Here is a 23,678-nt window from a genome sequence, read left to right on the forward strand (position 1 = left end):
AGGCGTGAGTGTTAAAGTGGCCCTATGTGTTTGTCCGACCACCGGTGGGACTGCAACGTTTAATAAAAACTCTGGCACCTTCAATCTACCACCTGACTAACCACAGCCTGTCAGGGGGTAAGGCTTGAATGGCCTTAGGATACCAACAGTTTTGAGTTGCCTTAAAAAAAAACACCAACCATGTTCTGTTGTATTTTGTAACACAGTTCTCTAATTCATGGCATCATCCAAGGGAGACCATTCCTAAAACATTGTTAATGCATTCTAACATAACAGAATTTGGTTAGAAGAGACAGTAAATGCAAAAGAATAGTGGACTAAATTATCCATTTCTCTAAGGTTCTAGAAATTACTCCTATTCCTATAGTCTTGCTCTTCCCAGAAAAGTGAAACATGAAGGGAGAGAGATGGGGAAATTCCCAGCTGTAATGACAAAACCATGTGATCTTTCCCCAAGCCCTCCTCAAACACACAGACGTTTTCCACAAGACAGCAACATCAAAATGAGAGCCAGCACCGGTTTGGCTCAGTGGATAGAGCGTCAGCCTGTGGACTGAAAGGTCCCAGGTTCGATTCTGGTCAAGGGCATGTACCTGGGTTGCGGGCACATCCCCAGTAGGAGATGTGCAGGAGGCAGCTGATCGATGTTTCTCTCTCATCAATGTTTCTAATTCTCTATCCCTCTCTGTAAAAAATCAATAAAAAAATATATATATAAAAAAATGAGAGCTGTGGCAAGACCTGGGCCTTCACCATGACACTGTGGCCAGCGGGTTCACTTTCAGTTATTCCAAGCTTCATCCAAAAGCAGACACAGCCATGGAAACTCTGCCTGTATGGTATAACTAGACGCCTGTCCCCCTGCATATGTCATGACTATCTATCAATTAAATGCCCAAATCTAAAAAGCCAAGGGATTGCTCTTTAGTTGGCTGCCTGTAATAATAATAAAAACAGGCATTAATAGAGACAGGAAGAAAATATACCAAATACTTTTAACTGAGGGGGAAGGGTGGTTTTTCTTTTCTTTTTTTTTAAGTCTTTTCTGTTTACAGTAGGTGCAGAAAATAGAGGTCTGTAGTATATTGTCTATAATATATCTATATTATTTTAAGGGAGGGAGGTGAGGTGTGCTGCTTTTAAGGATTATTTTTTTTTTCTAATCCAGAATTTTAGTTCCTGGAAGACTTTAGTCTCATGCACATTAGTCTTTTCACAAATGAGGAGCCAAGATTTAGGCTGGGAAGGGCCTCTCCCAGCTGAGTCAGGACAAGACAACCACAGGAATGGGAAGGGCAGCGGGGTTCCTTTAAAAGCACCCCCTTCTCAAGCACACCCAAAGCAGACTGTCAACTCCAGTCTGAAGTTTTCAGCCACTCTAACCCACCACCTCCACCTGCAAATGCAGAATCAACCAGAAGACTGGCTTTGTGTTTAGAAATAATTGTTTACACTGGGAAAACAGAGGTGGAATCTGTGTCAGAAACGGTGAGATTTAACCAGCTTCTCTCCTGCTAAGCAAAGGTCCGTGAATAAAAGGAAGGGTATTATTGACAGCGGGGAGGGGGGGGGGGCACTGGGGATAGTTCTGCCCCAAAAGGACCTGAAAAGTCTCAACTTTACAAGACAAAGGGCACTTGGACAATTGTCTTAATTAAGCGCCATAACCTTGAAAGTGAGTGAGTGGGTGGGAAGGGGTTCGCAATGGCACCCGATTACCCCGCACCTGTCTCTAGGTTTTGGCACTGTGCACGCCAGTCATCCATCAGCTCTCTCCGGCTACGATGCCGTGTAGTAGATACCACCTCCGCTTGTTAATTAAGAAAAAGAAAAAAGAAAAGAAAAAGCCAGACTCCTTAAATGAATGACCCCCACCCCCCCGCCCTCGGGCAGAAGCTACGGGCACTCCTCCGAGACACCGCGGGTTCTGCACATGGCAACCGGCTGCGGGTGCGGCGTGCGCCCCTCCGCAGGCGCTCCTCGCGGGGCATCGGCCGCGGCAGGAGCGGCGCGCAGTCGGGCTCCGGCTGCGATGCTTCCCTGCGCGGCCGGAGCGCCTCTCGGAAGCCCGGCCGCGGGTGCAGGAGGGACGGCGTGGCCGAGAGACCACGATCCCTGCCTCTCGGGACCCACCCCTGGCGTCTGAAGCTCAGGCGGGTCCAGGCCCGGCCGGTCCCCGCCGCCGCACCAACCAGGGGCCGGACCCGCGGCGCACGTCACCGGACCCCACGGTGAACCAGCACCTCGCCCGTGCGGGCATCCCCGCCTCAGGCACCGGCGGCGGCGGCGGCTCCGGCGGCACCGAGGCCTCCGCCGCTGCGGGCAGGGCAGCCGCCGGGCAGAGGCCATAAAAGCGGAACGTCCCGACGAACCGAGCCGCTGCTCGCGCGCCTCCACGGCGGCCGCCGTCACTCGGGCTCGGGCCGGCGGGGCAGCCTCCAGCCCGGCACCCCCGCGGAGCCCGCGGGCACCGCAACGGGGACGCACGCAGCTCCCGGCGGCAGGCGCACTCACCTCCTCGGCTGGCCCGGCCGCTGCGCCGCCGGCTGTCACCGCAGACCACTGGCTGCCCCGCGCCTGCTCCGGATGCTATTTAAAGGCGCCGCCGTCACCCCTGCGCGCGGACTGCGCACCAGCCTCTGCTGCCGCGGGGGCGGGCTGCTGCTGCTGCGCGAGCCGCGCCCGGGCCCCGCCCCTGGCCACGCCCCCTCCCCGCCCCGCCGCGCTCCCACCCAGGCCCCGCCCCCCGCGTGCCCGCTTTCCCACGCAGGCGCGCGTGTGTCGCGCAGGCGGCCGGCCGGCGGGCGGGTGCGGGGAAGGGGCGGCGGGCGGGCGCGCTCGAGTCCCCGGAACGTGCCTGGTTTTCTAAGGAATCCGAGGAAGGGCAAAGGGTGAGCTGCGGTGTCTCAGCGCAGGAGCCCCGCCAGCTCGGGGGTCTGCTGTCCGCGGGCCCTGGAGGGGGGACCTCTGCAGAAGGGGCCCTGACAGCCCCAGCGCTTTCCTTTCCTATTTTCTTTGGCACCCACGTGCACGACCCCTTTTAGCCCGATTTCACCACATTCCCCACAGGGTTTTGACACAGCCCCTGGCCAGGAGGACTGGTCTGGACTTCTGCAACGCCCTGGACATGAAGCAACCCTGGGCGATTTATCAGCGGGGTATATAGTTAGAGCTGAAGACATTGCTCAAGAGCAGCATTCATCCTCCAAGTTCCTGGGGTCCCTCCACCCTGCTCTTCCTGGCTGTGAGGTTTTCAGGGGTTCTATGTCCATGCGATACCTACTTGGGGGTTTTCAGAGGCCAATGCAATTTATTTTCAGGCTGCTATCCCAAATGTTACTACTGTTCCTCTTGGCGCCTGAGGCCTGCCAGTAGCCTTACCCTCTAATCACGGTGGTCCGGGTCCCAGTGATGCTTGTGCCCAGCAGCGGGCGGAGGGCTGTTATCTATTACACTTTGAATCTGAGGCTTGAGAGGAATTCTTGTTATAATAAACGCCTCTGGTAATGACAGATACCGTTTATTGAAACCCTTCACTCACATTATCTGATTGAATCTCCATAATCTTATGAAGTAGGTGCTGTCATCATTCCCCTTTTACAGATGAGAATACTGAGGCACAGAAAGGTTGAATGCTAGTGAGGGCAAAGCTACACTTGATACTCAGGCAACCTGCCTCCAGAGCGTGCACATATATAATAACCACGAAAATATATTTGTGTTTCAAAATAAAAGCAATACTGAACTGTAAAATAAGTATAATAAAGTTTTTAAATTTTTTCTTATGATGAATAAAAAAGAAAATATATTGCCTTGGTATAAGTGGTTTAGCAGGTTCAGTCAACCATGGGTTAAAAATATTCCAGGGGAACAAAGTCATGTTGCTGATGTGTATACTGTGTAATTAGGCCTAAAATGGGTGCATCTGTACTGAACCCGTACAGACTTTTTCTTGTCATTATTCCCTAAATAATACAGCATAATAACTATTTACATAGCATTTACATTGCATTAGGTATTATCAGTAATCTAGAGGTGATTTAAAGTATATGAGAGGCCCTAACCGGTTTGGCTCAGTGGATAGAGTGTCAGCCTGCGGACTGAAGGGTCCCAGGTTCAATTCCGGTCAAGGGCATGTACCTTGGTTGCGGGCACACACCCAGTAGGGAGTGTGCAGGAGGCAGCTGATCAATGTTTCTAACTCTCTACCCCTCTCCCTTCCTCTCTGTAAAAAAAATCAATAAAATATATATTTTAAAAAATAAATAAAGTATATGAGAGGATGTGTGCAGGTTACATGCAAACATCATGCCATTTTATAGGAGGGACTTGAGCATCACAGATGTTGGTATCCTCAGTGGAAACAATCCCCCATTGGTAACGGGGGATGACTGTGCTCATGGAGGCCTCAAGCACATTCCAGGTGGCTCCACCCTCCAATACGCTGAGGACTTGCCTTGGCTCTCCTCACCTCTCCAGAACATCTGGACGTGGTGGCAGTAATTGTTTCTCCGCAGTGTGCCGGCACCGTGGCACCGTGAAGGTGAGGGCAGCCCACACTCCAGTGGCCTCTGTAACAGCTGTGTTCTTCTAGGTCCCTTTCTACACTGAGATAGTCCAGACCTAGACTCGTCAATTAAAAGAAGAAATGGATTCCACTTTCATTTTGATTGGGTTTCCACTTGGCTAATCCTTGGTTTCTCTGCCCAGGTCTCTCTCTCCCCACCCAGGGTTTCATCATTTTAGCCTCTCCTTTTTCCTCTTCTCCAACCAGTCCTTCAGCCTGGTGCCTCCTCAGGCACTTCCCAAGTTCTGTGCTGGATCAGTTTGCTGGGGCTGCCATAACAAAGGACTACAGACTGGGTGGCTTAAACACAGGAAAGTATTGTCCCACAAGTTCTGGAGTCTACGAGTTCAAAATCAAGGTGTGAACAGCGGGGGTGCCTTCAGAAGGCTGTGTGGGAAGCATCTGTTCCAGGCCTTTCTTTTGGGCTTGGGGATGGTCGTCATCTCCCTATGTCTCCTCACATGGTTTTCCCTCTGCGTGTGTCTGTGTCCAAATTTCTCCTTATATGGACACCAGTCATATTGTATTAGGGTTCACCCTAATGACCTCATTTTAACTTGATTGCCTCTGTAAAGACTCTGTCTCCAAATAACATCCCATTCGGAGGTACTGGGGGTTACGACTTCAACATATAAATCTGGAGGGGAGGGGGGACACAATTCAACTCATAACATGTGACAACTGTCACTGGCTCTCCCCTTACCCCTCCCCACTCCAAAACATGTTTCTCCCAACCGCATGCCCCTCCCTGGGTTCAGCCCTCAGTGCTGGTGGTTGGCAGCTCTAGGGTGGGAAAGGCACACAACCAGGCATCACAACTGGATTCTGTCCCCTCTGGCAGAGCCATCCTGACGTTGGGAGGCAACCTCTTCTGGAAATAGAGGGCTAGACTAAATATTTTCTCAGGTTCCTTTCAGCACTAACACTTAAAAACACACACATTTCTCCCTAATTATCCCAAAACTAGAGGCCCAGTGCACAAAATTCATGCACAGGTAGGATCCCTAGGCCTGGCCAGTGATCAGAGCCAATCAGGTTCCCTGCCTCCCTGCCTCCTCCTTCCCTCGCCACCCGAATGCCAAAGCTGCCACTGGTCGTCCGCCATGTTCTGTGCCACCCCCTGGTGGTCAGCGCACATCATAGTGAGCAATCGAACCCCTGTTCTCACGGTCAAACGCCCAAGGGGACACTTTGCATATTAGCCTTTTGTATATATAGAAGTTTCACGGTTTGAAGGGCTGTCTTATGACCACCAGACAGAGGGTATGATGAGAGGCAGGACTGCATAGTGGTTAAGAACACAGGTTTGGGAGTTGAGCTACTTTGCATTAAGCCCCATTTCATCCTCTGTAAGACAGGGATAAAAGTCTTAGTATTATTATAATAACAGTCTTATTCCTATAATAATAACCTAACACAGAAGGGTGTTGCAAGGACCGACAGCCCATGGCCTCAGTGTTCTCATTAATGAAAGTTCCAGACTCCATAGTTGGGGATTCCGTTTGGGGGACTTGAAAGGAAGTAGGAGACTTAAACCCTTTTTTCTACTTTCTTTTAGCCAAGCATCTCTTTAGCCAAGTGAACAAGAGCCAATTGGAGGCTGCAGTGGAACAAATTTCCTAATGGAAGTTTGAGTCTCTTTTTAAGTTGCTCTCACCCCATTACGTTTTTGGATTGATTAAAATTTTGTGGCTAATTCTTGCTAGATCCAAATCTACATCTGCCTAAAACTGATTGATCAATCTACTAGAGAAGCTAAAGAGAGTCGAAGTCCTTTTGGGGACAAGCTGAGGGACAGGTTGACAATGGTCTTGTCTCCAAAGATCCCACTTGTGATTGCCAACTGCAAAGTTGTTACTATTATTGATCTCCTATGCCCATTGCTTTTAAGCAGGGCCATCTGAAGTAGAGCTGTATCAATTGATAATGGCCAATGTGCTTCTAATTCCACATTTTGGTAAGTGGCTGATTAAAGAAAGCGTTGGCGTCAGTGGCTGGGTGTTTGTCACTCAGTTTGTTTTGAGGCTACGTCTACATTAGACAGATACCTGTCTCTCCCATGAAGCTATAAGTGCTTGTTAATCTTCATACACCCCCACTTCCCTGCAAGTCCTAGTATAGTATTTACACATCGTAGGCACTCGGTTTCTGAATTGGACACATTTTTCTATATATTCATATGTGATCAATGGCAACAAAGGGTGGAGCCAGATTTTGTGGAGTCTGAAGTTCACACAATTTAGGGGACCTCTTTAAGAAAATTACAAATATAAAGTTGGATACAAACAAAAATTTTTTGGAATGAAAACAGAAATATAGCAAAATACAAATTTAAAAAGTTTATAACACAAAAAATGTATAACACCATAAATTTCACAAAATCCAGAAAAATAACCTTAAAAAATATTAATTCTTTTCTCCTACCTTTGTAATAATTTTTAGACTCTACCTTTTGGCTGCATACTCGTTAATTGCTTCTTTACATTATATTTTTCATAAACTTTATTTATAGAACAGTTCTAGACTTACAGAAAAATTGCTCCTCTTGGCTATGGTAGTTTGTCAGATTATCCTTGTTTTGGGGAAGCTTGACCACTTAGAAGGGTACTTACTGGTCATTTAATTTTGTAAAATGTCCTAATGGGATTTGACTGATATTCTTCTCATGATAAGCCTGGGGTATGGATTTTTGGGAGGAAGACATTGTTACTATTTTCTATAGAGAGAAGAAACGGAAAATGCATTCTTTCCTTCCACAGGGTTGATGGAATTTTTTTAATTGACAGTTTTGATCAGACATTGATGAGAACTGAATCCATTTTCACTTTAAATAAGTGCTGATCAGAATAATTTTCAATAGTATAACTTCTGACTATGTACAGTTCATCCTGGTTTCTCTTTTACTCCCCACATACTTCCAGATGCCTTAGGACAGGCTGATCAGGAGATATGACTGCAGGCCCTCTGGGCATAAGATGCTGGGGAGTTGAAAGAGAATCTAGAGGTAATTCTGGGAACATGGGAAGGTTAGAAATATACATGCAAGAACTGGAAAGCCCATAAATATACCTCCCCAATCCCAAAGTAATATATTCCAACCCCAGTTCCCTTAGCTGGGTTCTAAATATGAGCTGGCCATTTTAGCACTCCCAAGGGAGGATGGTGATAGAGGGGACTTGGAGCAGAGAATGGCAACAGTATTAACTGATTACAGCTAAATTATCTTTTGCAAATTTTGCGGAAACATTTATGTGAATACGTGGCTAGCACCTTCAGTGAATGAGGGCCCTAGTGAAGCTGTGTTAACATCCATAGTCGGCAGGACTCTTTCAGCATTATTGTGCTACTGCTCAGATTTGCTAGTACAGCTCTCTTGGACTTCCAGCAATAAGGAAGAAGGATATTTCCACCAAAAGAACACTTTTCTGTAAGTACTGATAATTATCACATGGTCCTCTCTATTTAAGCTATGGTCCTTTCTTCTCCCACATCCTTTTTCTTTTTTAAGTGCACTTGATCCACTGACTTCATTAACTTTATGATGGAGTTCTCCCAGCCTCATTGGTCAGGCCCTCTCCCAGCATGCAGTGCTGCTCCAGCATAGTTACTGGATAAAGTCAGGGATTCCAGAATTCATCCTGCTCTCCCACAACACCTGACTTTCTATGTCTTGATGTTGAATATCCTATATAATAAAAGCATAATATGCAAATTGACCGAATGGCCGAATAGCGGAATGACCATCTGGACGACCATCCAGGACTACGCTATGACACCCACTGGTGCCAGGTCAGCTAAGGTGGGTGCAATGCGATTGGTCGGGGCCCAGCCATTGCCCCATGATGGCACTGCAGAGGGAGGACCAGGCCACTGGCTGGCAGGGCAATCAATAGGGGGGGCTCCACGATCGCCCCAAAGAGGAAGGCCCAGGCCACCGACCAGCGGGCTGCGGCAGGTGGGTGGGGCCTCCTCTGCAAGGGAAGCCCGGGTCCCGGATGCCGGAGGGAAGCCAGTGCCGGCAGCCGGGGGAAGGAAGGCCTACTCTTGCATGAATTTCGTGTATTGGGCCTCTAGTAAATTTTAAGTATCCCAATCTTCCAATTCAACTAACTTCTCAATGTCAACCAGTAAAATTTGAACTCTATAAGAATTTCTAGGATGTCCTTCAAAACCTGTTCCTGCTTTTCTCACTGGACAGCTCTCCAGCCACACCCTCTCCAAATAAACTTTACTGTAGAAGAAGGTTTCTGTATCGGCATTTAACAGATATTCTTCAATGGCGCACACAACTGAGGGTGGAAACTGGCGGCAGTCACCCAGCGCACCAGCCTGCAGGCAGTCTTCTGGCGGGCTTGCCCAGACAGCAGTCACTCTATTCACATGGCCCTGAGTGTGGGATCCTGAGACAGGGCCTAGGCTGGCACTGTCACTGTGATCAGACGGGTAAGCAGTCTTTGTCACCGTGACTAAATAAGCAAACAATATATGTCACAAGGACCTATGATCCCATTGGACCTAATGTTTTAAAACTTTTGATATGTTTGACAAACTTCCCTAAATTCAAAAATGAGTCTTTCTTAATCTGAAAATAACTTTGAGAATATTTATCAGGATCCCTGAAACACTTCAAAGAATGTCTCTTCCTCTCTGTAAAAGAGGGGAATTAAACTAATTAAGTCTATTTGATATGTTAAAATTATATGGAAAGCACTGTCAAATAACAGTAACAATTGTATTATATTCATATGCACATATTACTGTTATTAAAAGAAATATTATAGGAATTGTATAAAATTTCTAAGAATCTACAATGTCCTGATAAAATGTTTTTATTTGCAATTCGAGTTACACTAAAATGTGTTGAGAAAAACAAATCTGTCATTTGCATTGTAATCCGGTCTTTAACGGTCATTCCAAGTTGGTCATTTATAGGGTCACTGTCTTACTCTGATACTTTTTGCAAAAATGTTTCCTCTTCAGAGAGATTGGTGGAGAGGACTCTGACACTTACTCTAAAACACAGGTTTCTGAGCAATTTTCAGATCATATCATTGAACTGAGTAGGAATTTTCAAAAGTCTTAGGAAAAACTGGATTCATAAATCTGCTAACAACAAAAAAAATCAAGATAAGTAAGAGTTAATGACATGGGACTGAAAGGACAATAAGATGTGTGGTCTGAAGGCTAAGCTCTACCCTGCACAGCGCAGTGCTGAGGAGACACAAATGAGAGGGACCATCAGGAAGCGTGAGAAGAGAAACACCAAACAAAAGAATGATGAAGAGTCCCCAGCGTGCAGTCCCTGCTCATCTGCTGGGCAGAGAGGGACCCACCCCAGCTAAAGCACTTTCCAAAGGGATGAAACAAAAACGAAAAGAGAGAGTGGCACAATGGGCAGCCAGAGTCCGTGCCCAGGGAGACACAGGGGTATTAAACGTTATCCAAACAGGAAAGAGAAAAAAGCAAGTGTCGAAGAGGCTGGTTACCAAAGTCTGCTTTGTTGGAGGTGGCTTTATTTGAAAACCACCTAAATTTGAAAGATTCATCAGGCCCATGTAACACAGCCTGCACTGAAGGCCACCTTTGGCCTGCCAGTATTTTATGTAAAGAAGAAACCCTCATCCCCACTTCATACAACTTTGGGTGTTATCAGCAAAAGCACTGTCATCAAGGTGAATGTGAGTTGGGCCTTGTGATGTGAAAATATGCCCGGGTTACCAGCCATCCTGAAAACGATGGATGCATAAATGCAGTCTTACTGGTTTGACAGCAAGTAACTCCTTATAATTATTGAAGACTGTGCACCAATCAGGAAAGCTCCTTTACTGTGATGTTCCCGAGTACGAGCTCACAGTTTACATGTCTGCAGTTATTAAAATGGCCCAGTTTACAAAAAAAGTACAAAGAAGCGGATGGAGTTAATTTTAATATGTTATTGAACCCAGTATGTCCAAAAATAATATTTCAACATGTAATCCGTAACAAAACTTCAGAGAGATGTTTGCATTCTTTTTTTTAAACTTGGTCTCCAAAATCCATTGTGTATTTTATACATACAGCACATCTCAATTCAGACTAACAATATTTCAAGTGTTCAAGTGCCTCATGTGGCTCTTGGGCGAGACAAACTAAAGGGTGTTGTACAACTTTGCTTCTTGGCGTGCAAATCCATCCCCTCTGCCCCGCTGGTCATCTCAAGACACTGGGGACTGCGTGGAGCTCCAGGGAGCTGAAAAACGGTGAAGTGGAAACTCTGAGCATCACAGCCCCGAGCACAGCTATCCGTCCACACAACCTGAGGACCAGCAAAGGCAGCCTGATGATGCCGGTGCCACCATCGCCCACATCGGCATCCGGCTGTCCTCAGCCACACCTGGGTAATTAGGGATCCACTAGAGGAGAATTGCTGTGTGCTTCTAAAATGAGAGCATTGCCACCATGGTAAATGTTTATCAGCAAAGTTAAAAAGAAGTTGGTGTTCCATTGAGTTGGTGAATTGATTTGTCTCAATCTCGGAGTCTCCCTAGATCCCCTCCGCTGTCCCCGTTCCCTGACGTGTGCAGTGGCTCCATGGACAGCATTTCTTCTCCGAATCCCAGCCCCCGGGCACGGTAGGGCTCAGTCTGTGTTCAGTGAGTGAACACAGGAATGGTAAGCTTGCTCCGTGACTCAGGGGAGGAGAAAGTGTGAGATATGATTTTGAAATTGGTTCCTTCTTCGAATGACAGATACAGACAAAGACTAATGTCTTTTCTGACATCTCCTCTCCGGCGGACTCAGCACAGACATTTTTCTTTAACGAGTATTCATCAGAGCTGCCTGCTCTTCCACCTCACAGGTTCTGCCAAGGCCAACAAGAGCAGGTCTGGAGGACAGGACGACGGCTTTGGAAACAAGAGGGATACAGAGGTCAAACAGAAAGAACTGGTCTTCCACGGTGAACCGGGGCTTCATCGGGGACCCCCCACTCAGGAACTGCCACTTCTTCCCACCACTTCAAGGCTGCCGTGCGACATGCCCACAGCAGTGTCTACTTTCCCGGAAGATTCCATGTCTCGGGAAAGATTCAGCCCAGCACTGTCATGCATGTTGAAATTGGCCTAATCTGTCTGTCTCTTGCCTTCCTGGTTCACCTGCTACCTCACTGGACAGTCTGAACACTAGGTTCTCCTCTGGTTCCTGAGCCTGGAGCTAGGTCCGCACAAGGAATGAGAAGCCTGTGATAATGTGGGGTCTGAGAAGCAGCAGCCAAGGGTTTGGTTAGGGAGCTGCAGACAGGGAGCTCCCTGCAGACTTTAACGGGCTTGGCCTGGAGAGAAGGAGAGGAAGGAAGGTGAGTGGCCTTCCTTGGCCCCCATGCGATCTCAGGAAAGTTGAGCAAGGCCAGGAGGTCCCAGGACAAAGTCTCCAGTGAGAGGAGTCCCATGTGTCCCAGGAAGGGGCCTGTTCCTAGCGCCCCTGCCACACCCAGTCATCGGCCAGGAGCAGCCTGTGGGAACGGTGAGCTCAGCAGAGGCAGAGATGGATTCTAGAGCAGAGGACAGCGGCTGGTGCCGGGCCCATTACGCTGCCGGGGGCTGGAGGTCTGCAAGGTGCATACTCCTGGCTGCTCTCAGGCTGTCTCAACAACAAGCTGTGTGGGCCTGGCTCAGCCCGTACACAGAGCGAGCACCACGTGACAGGATGGAATGTGCCCTGGAACTGGCCTTGAGGTCCTGGGTCGAGGCCCCGATTGTTACTCACTAGCTCTGTAACCTTAGATACAACCTCTAAGTGCCTTGGCTTCTTGATCTTAAACGCACACCTGCCTCACAGTGTTGTGTAGAAGGAAATGAACTTGTGGTAAAGAGTACTTTGTACAATGTTGATACAAATGCTCACATGGTGAACAAAATCAACAAAGCGCCGCTATTGAAGACCAATGACAGGACGTCTGCATTCTGTCATAAGGAAAGTCTGTGGCAATGATAGGACTGTCCATCTTTGTGGTTCCATTTGTACAACACTGCACACTATTCCAGCATTCAAATTCCACAGCATCTCAACCACTTCAGAGATGTTAGGTTTTTAATTGAATTTATTATGGTGACATTGGTTAATAAAAGTATACAGGTTTCAGGTATACAATCCTACAATACATTATCATCTGTATTGTGTGTTTACCACCCCAAGCCAAGTCAGATTTTAAAATTATGTTCTGGGCAGATATTTATAAAATTTTTTCAATGCACAAGGATTAGAGAAGATAAAGAGTATTTCTGAAAGGCCCCCAAATTTTACATAAGATAGATATATTCCACAGCTCCTGAATAATTTGAGGGTGACAATAATTCATGGAGAGCAGTGGTACTTGCTCACTGCTCACTGCTTCCCCTTCTAAATGGGGAAGATGCTGGTGGTGGAAAGCTGTTTAAAGAACACCCCTCAGTTTTTATTCCAGGAAGATGCTGAAATGTCAAAGGCTGGGGAGCACCTCTTAGGAATCACAGGGTGAGGTCACAGGCATAAGCAGCGGCTCTGAGACCTCATCCGACACTCAGATTCCAGGGCAGACTCACTCTTTGGTGAAGGATGCTAGGAGATGAGGAGCCTGAAGCTGGAAGAACAAAACTGGAAAGACTGTGGATTTTTTCCTAAATAGTTGAAGGATTCAGAACTATCTAGATTTTATTCTGGAAAAAAAAAGAGTTGAAGTAGATAATCTGATATTAGAATCTGTGGTTCTGATGTGAGCTCTGGGGTTATGAGTGAATGAAATTAGACGTTGGACTGGTAGGAACCGGGTAGCCAAGGGTGGAGGCTAAACTCACAGAGCGAGTCACACCCTTAACAATTTACTCGACTATGAGGAAACAGGTCACCCCACATCAGGACACCCCCAGATAGAAGACTCCCCAGCCAACCAGGCAACTTGTCTGTCTGCTGATCTCCATGCAGTGTTTGTTTCATGTTGCCACCACCCAAAGATTACAGCAGCGATTCTCCTTAAAGACAGACCTGAAGTATGGCTTTCCCAACTTCTCTGTCCTTCCGACCATGTTGCCTCTTCCACACGCGGCAGTCCAGCGCCCATAGCCAGTTCAAAGGGCACAGGTCTACAGCAAGAGGAATAAACTCCTTTTGCTCCCTTGTCCTGAATAAGCAGGGCTCCCGAAAGTGTGGTCCTCTGATGCCAGCATCAGAGTCACCTGGAGAGCTGGTTACGGAGGAGATTTCATCAGCCCCACCCAGACCTACTTATCTAGAATGTCTGGGGGCGGGACCCAGAATCCACATTCTCTCCCCCAGCCCCCACCCACACTCATTTTCCCCAAGTGATCCTTTTGCACACAAAAGTGTGAGAACCAGTGAAGGGATCGGTAAGCTCTCAGGTCAAAGATCCTGGGGCTTCACGGCCCTGGTTTCAGGAGATTTACCTTATTTCTCAGTTATTTGTAGTTTTAAAGTTTTAAACTCCTTTTGCTCCCTAGGTATTCTCTCTGGACCTTCTCGTTTACTAGTCAGAGATTTTTTTTTTTAAGTCTCAACAAATTACTCATCCAACAATATACATCTATAGTATATTACATGGAAGACCCATGGGGGAGGGGACACTTACAGAGATGAGGTGCCCCGCCCTGAAGGTGCTTGCAGGCTGGAAGAGGAGCTAAGTCTGTGTGGAACCAGCTTGGCTGCCGGGCAAGGAAATCACAGGGCTGCGAACTCAGGAGGCCTCCCTTCTGATTGGTCAGTACTTGGCTTAGCCAGTTGCTAAATATGTTGGCTATCAATCCTGGCAATAAGTGCTATATAAGTGGTAGAAACAAAGTTTTCCAAGAGTTCTGAGGGGGAAGAGATCACAACCAACTGGAACAATGAGGAGGGCTTCCTGGAAGGAGTGCCAATTGAATGAGACCTTGAGGAGCCATAAGATTTCAATGGGAAGAGGACACGCTGATGGAAGAAAAGGAATGAGAAAAGGCACAGAGGCAGGGAACTGTGAAGTGTGGTCACGCAGAGAGTAGGAGGATCGGTGATGTATCAGGTACCTATTGCTGCGTGACAAACCTCTCCAGAATGTAAAGGCTTAAAACAACAGTCACTTATCCTGCTCCTGAATCTACAGCTTGTCCTTACTCACTCAGTGTCAGCTTAACTGGGACTGGGGGTTCACTTTCAAGATGGCACCATCACCCAGCTGGGAAATTGGAGGTGGCTGTCTGTTCTTCTTCTTCTCCTCTTCCTCCTCCTCCTCTTCCTCTTTCTCCTCTTCCTTCTTCTTTTTTAATATTTTTATTGATTTCTGAGAGGAAGGGAGAGGGTAGAGAGAGGGATACATCAATGATGAGAGAGAATCATCAATCAGCTGCCTTTTGCACACCCTGCACTAGGGATTGAGCCCACAACCCAGGTATGTGCCATGACTGGGAACCGAACCATGACCTCCTGGTTCATAGGTCAACATTCAACCACCCAGCCATTCTGGCCAAGCTGTCTGTTCTTCTTTATGTGGCCTTCTCTATAGCATGGGCTTCCTCACAGCTATTGGGTTGCAAGAACAAGCATCCCAACAGGGCCAGGTAGACGATGTATCACCTTTTATGACCTAGCTTTGGGGATCATATCACCACTTCTGCTGTGGTCACAAGCCCACCCGAACACAAAGGGAGGGATCAGAGAACCTACCTCTCAACGGGAGGAGCGTCGACGTGTTTTGTAAGAAGAGGATGTGGGAAGGGAGATGTTGTTGTAGCCAATTTGGGTAAATAATGTGACAGCAAGCCCTGATGATGCAATGATAATTAAGCAATAATATAAAGCGGTTTTAAAAACTAGATGATTTCATTAGTTTCAAATAGGCAAAGCAAATATCACTCTTCTTTTGCAGATGAGGAAACAGAACTTAGAGACGTGGAGTAGAAAGGTAGGTTTTCTATGCACTTGATGAAGCTTTAGCTTCAGAGCCCCTCACTAGCAATGACACCTTCTGTCAAGGCACCAGGAGGGACCCAGAACGTGTTCATATGTACGTGTGTTCTGTAAATTTTCAGGGGCAAGAGATCTTAGCTGCGATTGGTTAAGTCTACTGTACTCTTCCACTTCAACCTCCCCTCAATCACATTTCTCCTGTGTCAGGTGTCATTGGAATGGTATGGACACTTTGGAGATCCTGTTAAGGGGAAATTAAATCACAAGATACAATTTCTGGTGGACAGGGATATGCTGATGTGGTTTTCAGTCACTTCAGCAGACAGTGAAGTTATTACTGGGCTTCCTGAAGTAGAAGTGACTTCCAGAAATACTGCTCTGGCTTGCTGGCTGACTCACCCTGTGCTGTGATGCTAGAGGCCAGGACGAGAGGTCACATAGGACATGACTGTGTTCTGTGGTATACGGAACCAGAAGGAATTAGTTTGAAATGTGCATCACCAGAAGCTAGTCTGCGGAGAATTCTCCCAATCAGGATGCAGTTGTACCTGCCAGAGGCAGAGTGAGTGCAAGGAAAGCATGAAGACATCATGATACAAGTTATTAAGAAAGAGGCTCTTTCCTGAAACTCTCTGGAAGGAAGACGGGGACTCAGAACTGCTCACAGTGAAGAAAGTTGATACCTGAGATGTGTTTGCAGGAAATGGGAGAAAAATGAGGCTATCTGTGACCCCAATTATCAACTCATCAACAAAAAGCATTTATAAAGTCCCAAGTGTTCCAGGACACTGTGGAGATACTGGAGTATAGAGGGTGACCGCTAGTTAGACGCACTGAATTAGACAGGGTTTCTGATCTGTCTGATATAAGGTAATGTGAAATGAAGTTAACTCAGGCCAACTTACCAGGTAAAACCAACAAAAGAAGGGAAATAAGGCAGCACTGTGTCTACGCTGGTCACTGGCACTCAGCATTTGTTGGTGGAGGTGGAAAGCAGGGAGCAAGTCTGGGAAGGAGAGAGAGGGAAGTAACTGGAAGTCCTAGGCTTAACCCGGGCAAAGGGAAAGAAACCCACCTGGAGGGGCTCCGCGGGGGAAGGCTGATTCTCAGTGGGCTGGGCCGGGAGGCTGTTTCCCGGTCAGGTTCCAAGTAACAGCTGGTGCAGCTACTGATGGAGTTCCAGCGAAGAGGCGCAGGAGCTCAGAGAGTGTTTGTGAGGAGTGATCTGAAACCCACAGTGATAATAGCCAGCACTGTCATCTTGTAGATGCCTGTGTCAAACCAAAAAATCAATGCATTTTATTTATTGGTGCAAGGTGAAATAACTTGCATTCCTGATGATGCCTTTGAAACAGAAACAGAACATCTTAGATGTGTTTGTGAAAGGTAGGAGCCATGACATCATCAGAAATGGTGGGGCTGGGGTTCCATGGGTCAGGTTGATGAGTGTAGTAGCAATAGTGAAACTGAAAGGAGAAGAGAAAATTTAATGGAGGTCAGACCAAGACTGTGAGCGTGATCATGGGAAGGAGGCATGTCAGTGAAGGACGGGCCGTGCTAAGGGCTGGTCTGAACTGAAGCTCCCTCAGAGGGTTGCTGGTGGTCCTGGCCTCGCAGCCGCAGCCTGGTTCTCCCATGGACTTACATCTCAGAGGAATGGGCCTGCCTGCTGGCTTTCACCCCCGCTGGTGCCCCCCAGGCTGGGCCCCATGCCAGCACTGTGCCAACTGCAGAAGTCCCCTCCCAATCCCCTCAGTCTTTTCTGCCCTCAGCAGCCCTGGGCCTGGTGGGTCCCTTCCTCCTTTCGGAAAGTCCCTTCCCTGTTAGGACTTCTGTGATCTACATTTTTGCCCAATCTCCCTCTGCTCCTTTCCTATGACTTTCCATGACTCCTCGCCCATTTCACGCTCCTTGACTGTGGGCACCCCCAGGATCAACCCTGGTCCTCTGGTCTTCTCGCTTTATACTGGACACCAGTTCAGTTTTATATTCTCAATACACTTACTAAAAGAATCCCCAAAGCTACATTTCCAAAAAGCCAACCATTTTTGCCAAAGCTTCTAGTACATGCTCCCTGCTGTGTTGTCATCATTTCAAACTCAAAATACCCAAAACTTAACTTACCCCCCACCCCCCAAGCCTAACGTCCTCCCTCACTTCCTAATTTCTGGTCATGTTATCTCACTTCTCAAATCCTCCTGAATTTGTGCGGATGGGCTTTCCTGTCCCTTTGTCCCTCCATCAGTCACCAAGTCCTGTGGACTCACCCTTACCATGTTCATAAATTCATTGCTACCTGTCTCTTCTCATCCCAAGAATCGAAAGCCATCTCGTCACATCTCTCCAGGGGAGAGTCTGGTAGCTGTTTCTCTCTGAATTATCTTCCTTAAACACTGTCTTGGTAGCAGTAGCTTCATCTATCAAGTGCTTACTATATGCCAAGTACTTATAGTAGAAGCTTTAAATACGCTACCTCATTTAAGCCTCTCAACCCTATGAATCGACACTACTGTTAAACACATTTCACAAATGGGAAAACTGAGTCCCAGCAAGTTTACCTCTGTGTCCCAGAGTCATACAGCTAACGTGGAATATGGCCTTGAACTCGTATCTAGTCAACTCCAATGTGTGGCATGCTGCATGCGTGCTAAAAAACCGACAGCAGTCTCCTGTGACTTATCAGGTCCAGCATCCTTGTTCAACACCCAGCGTCTCCTAAACTAGCCTCACCAATCGGCCCGCTTGACTGCCTTCTACTGTCCAGAGTGGTGCCCTTCCTCTTAACGGCCCCACCTTCCTAAGCAGTGGGTGGAGCACGGCACTGAGTCATGAGCCTGACATGTGTACTTCTCTAACCCTGAGTTCTCTTACTTGTGAAATACCCACCCCATAATCCCAGGATTGTTGTGAGGATTAAATCTAACGATTACAGAAAGCGCAGCATGGCGCAAGGCACATAATAGGTGCGAGATAAATAGGACCCACTGTGACTATTCCTATTTTTTCTGCCTCTCTGCTTTTGTTCATGGTATTCCCCACATATGTAATGCGTGTTCTTCCTATTGCCCTAACCTAACAGTTATTAAAGGCCAAATCCCAACTTCACAAAACGTTCTCTTTAGCCAGCACACACTGCTCTCTCCCCTCTGCAATTCTGAATGTGCTTTTTATTGCACTAGATGGCTAGTATTATATACTATCTTATTCTCAAATGGTTTCATATAAACGAGGCTCACACGTCACTTGTGAGCTTGTTAGTATTTCTTCTGTTCCCATCTCAAAGCTCCTGGCAAAGTGTTCCAAAGTGATTTATTAACTGACTGGTGGAGAAATTTAAATGTTAGAAGAAGTATGAGAAAATAAAGACAAAATTGGCTATTATGTTGTTTGATTTGATTTAGCAACCAGAGGTCGGTGCTTAGGTTATCCTGTAAGAGGCGTGGACCAGGAGGGGGGGTTCAGGAACACAGTTGGTGCCAACTGTGGTAAAGGGGAGGAAAAACGGTACACTCAGGATTATTGCACTCTTTCCTTAAACCCCTTCTCTTAGAGAAAAGACAGACCCGAGAGGAAAGATGTGAGTTACATTTCCGAGGAACCACAGGGAAAGAGGCCCGGACGGGAGTGAAGATGCAATGGGCTAGAAGCAACGAAGAGGAGGACCCCAGGCATTCACGTTTGTAAGTAACACAGAAAAAACAGGAAGCACATTAAACAGAAGAGCCAGAGGTCACATTAAGAAGTGAGATTGTGGTGGACACAAGTGTAAGAGGAAAAGCCTTAAATGCACCCAGGAAACTGGGTCATGGAGAGCCAGCAGCATTGCTTACCTCGCTACTCATGAAGAAAATTAGATAACTGTGTTATTTTGAAAGAAACCAGGTTCTGTTTACTGAATGGTCTGAAAGAAGTGAGAAGGGCCAGATAGGGGATGCTTGGTTTTGGTTCTGAGATTATGTCACATGGGAGAGCCCGTATGCTGTATTCAAAAATGCCAACATGAGGGAGAGCAGGGCAGGTTTCTGAGCTCTGGCAGGTGGGACTGGCACCGTGGGTGAGCAGCAAAGGTGCCTGAGGGGAGAGAGTGCATTCATGGCTCTGAGCCCCCTTCTTGTTTTGCAGGGAATGGCAATTATTACTTAAAGGCAGAGTGAGAGGAAGTTTCCTAAATCATCTGCATGGCATCGCCTTTGGCTGTGCCATGTAGCCGCCTACCTATCCTGGGGATTCTGCAGTTTCTAATTTGTTCACTTACAGGATAAGAGGAATGCATTTAGCCAGACCTGCTAGCTTCAGGCAACCCAGAACTCTCATGACTGTCTTCACAGTCCAAGCAGGTGTTAGGCAGGTGGCCTTGCACGAGATAATTCAGTAGCACAGCTCCTTTCCTGTAGTTCTGCCATCATCTCAACACGAGGTCTCAAGATCATCCTGGTATTACCAGCCAGTCAACAAGTGGGGGAAATGGACGAGAACTTCTTAGCTCCTAAGTGGAAGTATCCTTGCTCTACATTCCATTGCTGAGAACTAGTCAGATGGCCTCCCCAAGATGCAGCAGGGAGTGGGAAATTAATTTGGTTGTGTTCCTAGGATTGCTGAGTCAATCTCTGTAGAAGAAAATATAGTATTGTTCTGGATAAAGAAATCTAGGCAGTAATTCATATTTTTCTACCAATTGACATGCCTATAAACATGGGATGATTTAATTTTCCATGTCAAACAGATGCTCTGGAATGCGAAGACCAAAAAAGTATGTGGGTCTCATTTTTTGGTAAAAGCATAGGGGTAAGCCCTAGCTGGTTTGGCTTAGTGGATAGAGCGTCAGCCTGCAGACCAAAGGGTCCCAGGTTCAATACCAGTCAAGGGGCACATGCCTGGGGTTGCAGGCTCGATCCTCAGTAGGGGGTGTGCAGGAGGCAGCCAATCAGTGATTCTCTCTCATCATTGATGTTTCTCTCTCTCTCTTTCCCTCTCCCTCTCTGAAATCAATAAAAAAATATATATTTTAAAAAAGCATAGGAGTAAATGAGGATTGCAAAAGTTTATTTGTTGAATTGGTGTGTTACGAAATGAATGAAGCTTCTATAGAGATATGGTGGAAGATATCTAAGAAGCATAAATGAGAGAGGAACCATGACAATTAATCATTTAGCCAACAACTGCAGTATATATTGAGGCAACATGGTAATTGTGGAAATCCTATGACTTCAATGTTCCATATTAGCATCAAGGTGAATTGCATTGTAGAGGTTACTGTCATTGTTGTAGGTCTTCAAACCATGTTCAGGTTGAAATAAATTAGAATGTTTTTCATGCAAGTAGCTGAATAGACAAAGTTGAGGGTGTTTTACAAAAGTGTTAAAGGTAGTTTTGAAAGTACACACACACAAAGACTAATATAATATAGCTTATGTAGACAGGAAGGTCATTCTCAAGCAATAGCATAAGGGATATGAGTTGGAAATAAAGACTAGAGCTCCTTGTCCATGGTGGACAAAGTTTTCAGAATCTCCTCCTGGAAGACAGACAGACTTACTTAAAGTCCTTAGCCCTATAACCATGCTTAGGTCCTCAGAGTCATCAGGTAACATAAAATAAAGAGAATTTCAGCTCTGAATTCACAGATTCACAGTTTTATGGTAGAAGGATGTCATCTAATATAATGCCCATTTTAACTAGAAGGAAAGTCTCCGAGCAGTAGAATGATTTGCCCAATGTCACAGTTGGAATAGATAGTGTAATTCTACTCCATAGAGAAGCATTAGCAATCTCATGGTTGTGTTGAAATCAAGGCTACTTTGTGTGCAAAATATCACGGGCCTTTTCATGAAATGGGTGGTGGAGAGTAAGAAAGAAGGTAGGCTCTCGTTTCTGAAGTGGTGGGGAAAAGAGAATCAGTAACCACACGGTCAAGGTCTAGGACTGGGGGGTGCCGGCAGCCTTCTAGTGCGTAGAAGCCAAGAGGAGGGAGCTCTGTTCTCTGAAATCTGTCTGTTTATGGAAGGAAATGACACTATGGGTCAGTTAAAGTTCAAGAGCTGGGGCCAGGCTGGGTGCCAAGGCCATTGACAACTGAGATTCAGAATAAGACTAGTCTCCCCATGGCCTGGAGATGAGACAGGGCAAGGGATCAGACCCAAGGAGGAAGTGCCCAGCTAGAGATGAGAACTGGGAGAGAGCCATCAGTTCTTTAGGTCTGACAACGAGGTCCCTCAGGAAGTCACCTGAGTCAAGCAGTCGTGGCCAGACCTGGTCTGGGCTGGTGACTTATTCTCAAGCTCCGCCATCTACGTGAGGAGGGGTAGACACACTCGGGCTTTGCACCTGTGGTGTCCAGGACTGTGTCCAGGGTGTGAAAGGATGTGGTTGGGCGTTGATTAGGAAGCAAGGCCCCAGAAGCAGGTGGATTAGGTGGAAATAAAGAACCAGCAGCTCTCTGTCTCTGAAAGGTCCTAGATTGACCCCCCCTAAGACCTGGAATCTCAACTCGGCTTTGTCACTACTTGGTTTTTGGCCCTGGACAAATTGTGTACCTAGGTTGCAGCTTCTTCTGTTTAAGGGGGAAATGATAGAGCTAATAAGGAGGGACACTGAATCTTGGCAATTTGCCTGTTCACTCTGAGCAGATGGTCAGGTTGCTGTGGGATCAAAGGGGCTGAGACACAGGAAGCACTCACAGAGCTGGCAGGTGCTGGGCTAGTGGGAGCTGTTACCCTTCTCAGTCACCTCTTCTCGGAGGCAAACAGCCCATTTTTCCAGGTTGTTCTTCACAGGCCAATTATCCATTTTCTCCTCAGATGATCAAGTCTAGATGCGGACAAAGACCACAAAGAAAGACCCGCCTACCTAAATCCCATTTAGGCAACATCACTAACAGTGAGCATTTACTGAATCCTTCCTCAGCTGTCAGGTCCCATGCTGGGTACTTTATATTCACCACCCCATCACGAAGTTTCTACCATTAGGCCCAATTTACAGATGAAGACACTGAGGCCCACAGAGCTGACAAACAAGTGGTGGGATCAGAATTTGAACTCAGGCAGCCTGTGCTTTCTAACCACCAAATCACACGGTCTTTCCTAGATAAAGCTACTAGGTCATGAACAGGTAGGAACGGAGAGTAGAGAGGAATTTTCAATGGAAGAACTGATACCTGCAGATTTTGGGAAGAGGGAGATGGAAAAAATGAAGGAGAAAAAAGGCAGTTTTTGTGGGGAAAATAGAGAAAGTAAAATTTGTGTTGGGAATAAGACTGAAATGAAGCCATCAAAGCTGGTTTTATTCATGCATCATATACTTATAAATTAAACATTCGCTGAACAGCGAGAATCAAACATGGTATCAGCCTTTAGGGGATTCACACTCTAAAAACCATTGTTCACACACCTTCAAAATCTAGTTCAATGACTAGAGAGGTTGCTGACAGAGGGAGTGTGGAAACTGCCGCCTAAAATAGATCCCTGGGCCAAGATAACCGAAGAATTACAGGAGGGCTTCCTCTTTTAGCTCTGTCATCACCACAGAGGGAAGCACAGAGCAGGGGTTCAGGAAAGCCCAGCTCCACTCACCCCTGTCAGGTTCCCTCCTCCAATCCCAGCCGATCAAGAATGAACAAAAATTCATGTTCAGTTACTTGGGGGTGGACAGGGGATGTAGAATGAGACTACTGAGGACTTTTTACATTGAAAAGCCATGAAATTATTTTCAGTTTTGTTCTGTTGTAAGAGGAGCCCAAAATGAGCAACTATTTCTTGGCAGAGAGGCACCGAATTAGTAAGTCTACTAACCTCTGCCTCATATTTTCAGGTTAGTTTTGTGAGTCTCTAGAAGATGTTTGATGGCTTAGGGTGAATAGAGAGAGGGCCCAAACAATTACTCAAAAGTTACTGCAGGGCTATTTTTAAAGAAATAAAATCCTGACACCAGGAAAGCAAAGCTCTTAATCTTTTGAACACTGATATAAACTACCATTGATAGAGCAAGCAGGATTAACAGAATGGCCACATTCTAGATACTTCTGGAAGCCAGAACGCCCAAAACATAACAAGGAGAAGAGCAGGAAGGTAGACTGAACGCATACCACAGGCCCCCCTCCCCCATCATCGTCAGGCCTGTATTGATGGATATGAGTTTACACCAAGGGAGAAAGTCCGTCTCAAGCCAATATTGCTTTTCCTAATTATTTCCCTTCTCCCACTTATGA

The 23,678-nt window shown here is 46.7% G+C and overlaps 1 protein-coding gene, 1 long non-coding RNA gene and 1 pseudogene across 4 annotated transcripts in view; 1 reads left to right on the forward strand and 2 right to left on the reverse strand.

Annotated features, from left to right (window-relative positions):
* Window positions 1–2,668, reverse strand: part of ACSL1 (acyl-CoA synthetase long chain family member 1) — a 59,963-nt gene extending 57,295 nt beyond the window's left edge. Inside the window, exon 1 of the mRNA XM_036300791.1 lies at window positions 2,515–2,668. The gene's annotated coding sequence lies outside the window, so the exon portion shown is untranslated. The remainder of the gene's footprint in view (window positions 1–2,514) is intronic.
* A 7,067-nt stretch (window positions 2,669–9,735) lies between these two features.
* Window positions 9,736–10,334, forward strand: LOC118651887 (annotated as a pseudogene).
* Window positions 10,335–10,478: 144 nt separating this feature from the next.
* The window catches only part of LOC118651888, a 52,809-nt gene continuing 39,609 nt past the window's right edge, over window positions 10,479–23,678 (reverse strand). The window contains exons 1-6 of one of the 3 annotated variants that reach the window (XR_004966363.1): window positions 18,034–18,223; window positions 16,551–16,746; window positions 16,381–16,481; window positions 15,233–15,330; window positions 14,688–14,849; window positions 10,479–11,451 (exon numbers count right to left, since the gene is read on the reverse strand). This is a non-coding gene — a long non-coding RNA (uncharacterized LOC118651888). Of the gene's footprint in view, window positions 11,452–14,165; window positions 14,850–15,232; window positions 15,331–16,380; window positions 16,482–16,550; window positions 16,747–18,033; window positions 18,224–23,678 lie in introns of those variants that run through there. The other 2 variants (XR_004966361.1, XR_004966362.1) reach the window with 2 other exon arrangements.

The sequence above is a fragment of the Myotis myotis genome, unplaced genomic scaffold (assembly GCF_014108235.1).
Source record: "Myotis myotis isolate mMyoMyo1 unplaced genomic scaffold, mMyoMyo1.p scaffold_m19_p_3, whole genome shotgun sequence".
Lineage (NCBI taxonomy): Eukaryota > Metazoa > Chordata > Mammalia > Chiroptera > Vespertilionidae > Myotis > Myotis myotis.